At 34.4% G+C, this 6,703-nt stretch overlaps 1 non-coding gene across 1 annotated transcript; it reads left to right on the top strand.

Annotated features, from left to right (window-relative positions):
• Positions 1–291: 291 nt before the first annotated feature.
• Positions 292–395, top strand: LOC127185999 (U6 spliceosomal RNA). Its single transcript, XR_007830259.1, has one exon. It is a non-coding gene; the product is annotated as a U6 spliceosomal RNA (small nuclear RNA).
• Positions 396–6,703: the final 6,308 nt, after the last annotated feature.

The following is a 6,703-nucleotide window of genomic DNA, read 5'->3' as shown; positions in this document are numbered from 1 at the left end:
TTTGTGTAAAATTACTCCTGCTTGAGTCTTCATTAACTCTTTTGAACCATTCTGATTGCTTCTGTCACTATTAGCTAGAGGATTAGATCCACACATTGCCAAAACTTAAGGTGATATGGCTCCTCTCCAATCATCATTCAAAATATAAAAGCCTGCAGCTTTCCAGAAATCCCTTTCTCCCTGCAACCCTCCAGGCCAAATGGAAAGCAGAGTTTATAGTCTGTCCCATCTTTGGCTGCAAGCCACTCCACAGTGTTCATCTATTGATAAATTAAAAGTGACTTCATGGTGCTCATTTCAGTATGATGTACACTATATTTGAAATGATTCAGTGAAGATTAACATGGCTTCTGTGCAAAATTGAAATACCAATTTATAAGCATCTCAGGGTTCTAAAGCAGGTTCTTTTACATGTTGTGCTGAAAGAAAATGTTAAAGGTGAGTGCACCAATACTTCCAAAATGGCAAATGACTTTACCTCTTGATCTATCAATGTAAGTTTAGAAGTCAATCTTTCTTTAAGCTCAGCAGTTAAGAAATCTATCCTTCTAGGAACAAGAGTTTGGCTATGCAGTTAAGACATTTCCTGTCAAGTCTTACATTCTGACCACAATCCAGTGGACTCACATGGTGGAAGAAAAAACATTCTTTCAGCTTGTCCTCTGACTGGCAGTCTGTCATATAAGACATCAATGAGAATTCACATATATGCATATAAATTCATGTATTTAAAATATGTATGTGTGTTCATGTTAATACATACACATACATGCATTTAACAGCAATTAATTTAAAAGAGAAAATTAATTAGAAAGAAATCAAGGATGGTATATTTTGGATATTTTTCTATATCAACACATAGAATGTTCCTTATTGTTCTCTGTCTTTTATATTTCATTATATGTATGTAGGAGAACACATAAAAATCATTTCTTTTCCTACATGTTTCATTTTTTTTTTACTTCGGGATTATAATTATATCATTTCCATCCTCCTTCAAAACTCTCATATTCATAAAATAAATAAAAGGCATAGAGAGAAAGTAAAACAATTTTTTCATATTATAGAATTCATGCTCCTAATCACTTATTGACGTCAAGCTATCTAGAGTTTCACACCATGCTAACCTATGTATAGTTTCTCAAGCACAAATTTGTTGTCAAGCAGAATCAGCGGTTGTTATGGAACTTGGATATAGCTCTCTAGAGAATAAAGCACCTAAGAGGAAAAGGCACATGGGTGAAGAAATGGTGCCATTAGGTTGACACTTTCTCATATAACCTTACCTGGATAATGGAATAAAGGCATACTTGAAGGGTTTTAGCACCAACCTACATTTTCTTCTTCACTTACTCCGCACAATCGTGTTAATGATACTTACACCAAGTCAAATAAAACATTTCCAACTGTCTGAGTAACAGAGTCATTTCATGAGTAAATATCCATTAACATTTCATGCCAAGCCATGGTGGGAATGTTCAGGAAGAGTTCTTTGGGCAAAGGAGCCTCTGGAAGTGGAAACCTTTGGGGAAATGTGAAACAAGGCTTAGGCCCCCATATAGTTGTTCAAAGTTTTGATGCAGCCTTAGGGGGAACAGAACAGACGGAAAAAATAATAATAAAAATTTCATTGACTTACTTTACCTAATTGCTCTTCTCACTTATTTTTGCTTACTAAATATCTTGTTTTTGTTAATAGAAAAAATTAAAGATTTAGACAATGGCTACCCTAAGAATATGCTAATAGTGTTGGATAGGGAGGTTGTGGCCTGAAGGAGAATTTGTCCTTCATAGTTTCATATAATTTGCGATTGTCTCTTCAATGCCCAATGGGACTAAACTAGGACAGACTATTTTAAAGCAAGTCCTAGACACTCAACACAGCTTGATAAGTTTTGTGTTAGATTTTACAGGTTAACATAAGCCTAGAAATGCTGTTATAAAAGTGCTGATTTTTTTTAAAGATAACTTTTTGTGATTCCTGATTCCATATACAATTCCCATACAGTGCAGTATTATACTCATTCATTTTCTCAGTGATTTAAAAAACTGATTCTAGACCATGATTGCTAAAATTCAATGTACAGCTCAGTTCTTTTGCTTGTTAAGTTTAGTAAATGGCTATTTAGGTATCAAATAGGCTTAGCAGAGAAATAGCATATAGTTCTGTGTTTGACTAATTTGGCTTCATATTTATCTGCATCACATACATGCCTGTGGCCCACAAAGGGCAGAAATGGTGGTTAGTTCCCATGGAACTGGACTTACAAAAGGTTGCACACTACCACGTGGGACTTCTGCTAGGACAGACAGTGTTCTTAACTTCTGAGCTATTGTTCCAGCTCCAAAACATTTTAAAATATTATGAAATGAGAATGAATTAAGAAAATAAGGAGCCACTCAAGGTTGGTGGATCTGGAGCCAGGGAGCCCTGCACAAACTGTTTTTCCAATTATGCAGTAAACCTAGACCCCCTTGTTCAGAACTAGCCAATGAGCAGATCATTTTCTACAGTTGTGGGGAGAGAGGAAACTGCCTCTGACAAGAACTCTGGTACCCCTAATTTGATCACTTCCCCCTAGGTAGGGAGGCCGAGTGGCACACAGAGGAAGGGGAAGCAGGCTATCCGGATGAGATCTGATATATTGTGGTCATATGGTGGGAAAGGTGGTCCCATTTTCTCAGAGGTCCAGGGGAGTAGAATAGGGCAGAAGAGGAAGGGAGGTTAGAAACGGGAAGATATAAGGGAGGGGACAACAGCTGGGGTGGAATCTGAATAAGTTATAATAAATTAAAAAAGAAAATGTTTTTTATAACAATAGTTTTTGTTTCTAGATCTATAATACATTTTACTTAACAGGGAATTTTAATAAAATATTTAATATCATTCTCAAGAAATCAATTTCTATGTTTACACTTTAACATTAGCCTTATTATAGATTATATCATGCCACTTAAATGTCATATTAAAAAATTGCATTAATTTTGTTTCATGACGATTAGCTTCATTTAAAAAATTAAAGCTTACCACATACATGTTCATTTGTTGCTCTCTTCAAAGTAAATGTTATTTCACTCTACAAGGATAAAACTTCTTGAGTTATAATTGATATTAGTACACTTAAAGGAAATATATTCACCGTTTGTAAAGCACATGGGAAAAAATGAAAGTTGGGCCACAATTCACTTCACTTGGTGGCAGTGACCTGATCACACTAGGGAAAGCAATGGAAAAAAATAACACATCTGTGTTCAACTGTTGCCTGAATTATTCAGAGCTCATCAACTTGAAAATTGAGTAGGCCTTTTTCTTTTTCAATCTGCTTGTTTGTTTGTTTTGTCCTATTCTGATTCATGTGGTTTTTTTCTTTCTCTGTTTTCTAGTGAGAGAGAAACAGAGTGTGGATTAGAGTGGGTGGGGACATGCCAGAGGATCTGAACGGAATTGGGTGAGGGGAAATGTGATAAGAATATAATGTATGAAAAATATATTTTTAGCCAGGCATGGGGCCACACGCCTTTAATCCCAGCACTCGGGAGTCAGAGGCAGGCAGATGGCTGTGAGTTCAAGTCCAGCCTGGTCTACAAAGGGAGTCCAGTACAGCCAAGGCTACACAGAGAAACCCTGCCTCTAAAAAAAAACTATATATATATATATATATATATATATATATATATATATATATATATACGTATATATATATATAGAATAACAGAATTAAATTAAGTTAAAGAACTAAAGAATGAATAAGTTCTATCTGCTTTGCTGAAGCAAAACATGACTCAAGAATCTCAATGATTTACAATGATATAAGCTTGTTTCTTGTTGTCATTACATGTTGGTTGCAATTGTACATTGTTTGACATGATTTATTTCCCTCATGATTCAGGATTGCCAACTAGAAAGAAGCAGCTTGATCTTATTTTTTTTTTTCAGCTTGATCTTATTACTGATGGAATAACAATCAAGAATTGTTGGTGTCAATAGGGTGAGGACTCTTACTTCCTCAACTGTAAGTATTTTATAAGCCATGTGAAAATTAATCAGAGCATAAACGCTTATGTTCATTTCCTTTCTTCCACAATTCAAAATATGTTTATACATCCAGTTCCTGTCTTTCCTTTCTAGCTTGGTAAGCTAGATGAAGACAAGACTATGACTGTCTTTAAAAGGCCTTAGCGGCACTGTGTTTCAATAATAGTAGCTGTTTAACTCATACAGGAAGGAATAAACAGAAATAGGATGGATGAATCACATGTTTGTTTCTTTTAGAGGTTCTATGAAAAGTGCTCTTAAATTGGTAAATGGCTCCATAAAGCTCAAAAAGGGCTCATAAATTGATTTAATGACCTGCACCTCCTGTAGGCAGTCATTTCTTCTCTGAACTGACATGGCTGTTTTCTCTAGAATTGTGGAGGAATCAATTACACTGAAACAAAGTTTATGGCTTGTAGTGGTGTTTAGAGCTGAAAAACAACTAACATCTCTTTTTCAGAAACACAATATATATCCAAAACTTCTTTTCCTGTTACTGTGAGTTCTGATGTAGGTAGCTGCCATTTTCACAGTACCAGAAGAAGGCAGAATCATCTTGGCCAAACTCTCCCTCAGCATAATTCAGTAGTCACCTGCCAAACAAACCTGAACTTAGGAATTGTGAATTGTGTATATTTTCTGGCTTGATATCATTGTGTAAAAAAAAAGTTGGGATTTCATTCACTTATTTTATGCGTAACATAAAAAAAAAAAAAACCCAACTCGCTGCTGTTATTTCAAGAAAAATACTACCTTTTTTATATTTTGAATTTGAAGATATTTTCTGCCTATCTTTTTAATGCTCTTGAATATGTATTAATTGCAAAAATACTTTTTTCCATGCAGTGATGCCAAGGGAGACAAAATGACTGTCTGAGGGCAGATTGAATCATCAGCTGAGTCAGAAATGTCCTGGCTTCCTAATTAATAGAATAATGAACTGATTTCACAGGCTTATGGCTTCATCTCTTCTCCCCTGACACTTCTAGGGAAGCTTTAAAATAGTGATACTATCATCACTACAGCATTATTCTGTAGCTCCAGTGGGTCCTATTTTTCTTAAAGTATCAGCTGGCTATAATTACATATTAGTTATACTGAAAAGTAGCCAAAATAAGGATAGAGATGAAGTAATACAGATGCGTATGTACCCAATCACTCACCATATCATTACAGTTTTTTGAGTACACACACAGGTTTTAATGAAACAAAAAGAGTGAGCATATATGTTCAGATTTCTGTGTATTAGAAACTGTGAATGTGTGAAGGGCAAGAAAACAAGAGCCAAAAATTTGTAATTCTTTTTGCTTCCCTCAGCTGCCCCCTACCAATTTAATTTCTTTTGTCATAGGAAGACAGTTGTAACACAAAGAAAGCTGCTATTGGCTAATGAGTCCAAATCAGAGATGTGTCTCTTCTATTAGGATATTGTAATAATCAACTCATTCCTATTTTACTCGTTTTGCTATTCAAACCTGAATGAAGGAAAGAGAATTTGTAATGGAAAATGGAATCCTTATTTTGCATTCTTGTTATAGAAGGAAAAATGAGTGTCACATTTCTTGCATTACCAATTTTTTCTATCAAGGGGCCTTTCTCATAAATACTCATACATGATGTGATTTCTTTCTCAGATAAAAAGATGAAAAGAGAAAGAAAGAATATAACACTCCAACAACATTTCATATTCCCTCTGTTTGTTTTTTTCTCTTACTTTATGCAGCAAATCTCTTCAACAGTGTTGGCTTTAGAAGCTGTCTCTACTATCCACTTAAGAAAGGCTTTGCCATCATCTGCTCATTTACTTTATTTTGTCATGGTTACTAGTAAACCCCATGTTGTTAAATCCAAGTGGTCAATATTCAGTGTTCATATTAATTGACTTCTCAGAAGCATTTTGAAAATTAATACTACATCCTCTTTTAAATAGTGTTTCTCTTAATTATTATTGGTTTTCTGGATAGAACATTTAATTTTCTTCTAGCTTTTCTCGAAATTCAGCAGTGTCTTTTACTTTTTCCTTTTAAATCTTAGAATATTAAAGTACCTATGTTCTCAACATTTGATGTTTCTCTTCTCTCTAACTAAACTCATATATTTACAAAATTCTATATATTGAAAAACTCCAAGTTAAGTATCTCCTGTCCAGTCTTTTTCTTTGAATTGCAGCCTAGTATACCGAGTTTATTTTATTTATCTACTGCAATATTTAATAGAAAGCCCCAATAAAACTCAACATATTTAAAACTGAGGCCCTACTAAAACCCCTGACACTGATTAATTTAGTTAACAGCAACAGTATCTTTCAATTTTCTGAAACTAAATTCCAAATGTCACCTTTGTTGCATCTTTGTTCCATCTTTTTCTTTCACATTATTTCCATTACCAAGCAACTCCTCCTTAGTATGGGATTCAAATGTGATGTATCTGGACTCTTTCCATCTTTCCTTATCTGCAATAACATAACTTATGTCTTTCCTCATTTTACACAAACATAATTTTACCTTTACTTTAGTCCTTGTTTTCCTTTTGTTTCAGCTTTCCTCAATTGATCAGTCTAAAGGACTGTTTTACATTGAAAGAAACTCATGCCATGCTCTTCTTCAGTCTTGCAAAGAAATAGAAGAAATTGTAAAGAAACAATGTGAAAAGTCTCTAATAGTTTTT

Source organism: Acomys russatus, chromosome X (genome assembly GCF_903995435.1).
Source record: "Acomys russatus chromosome X, mAcoRus1.1, whole genome shotgun sequence".
NCBI lineage: Eukaryota > Metazoa > Chordata > Mammalia > Rodentia > Muridae > Acomys > Acomys russatus.
Note: the sequence above shows the minus strand (reverse complement) of the source record. Positions and strands in the feature narration are given on the sequence as shown.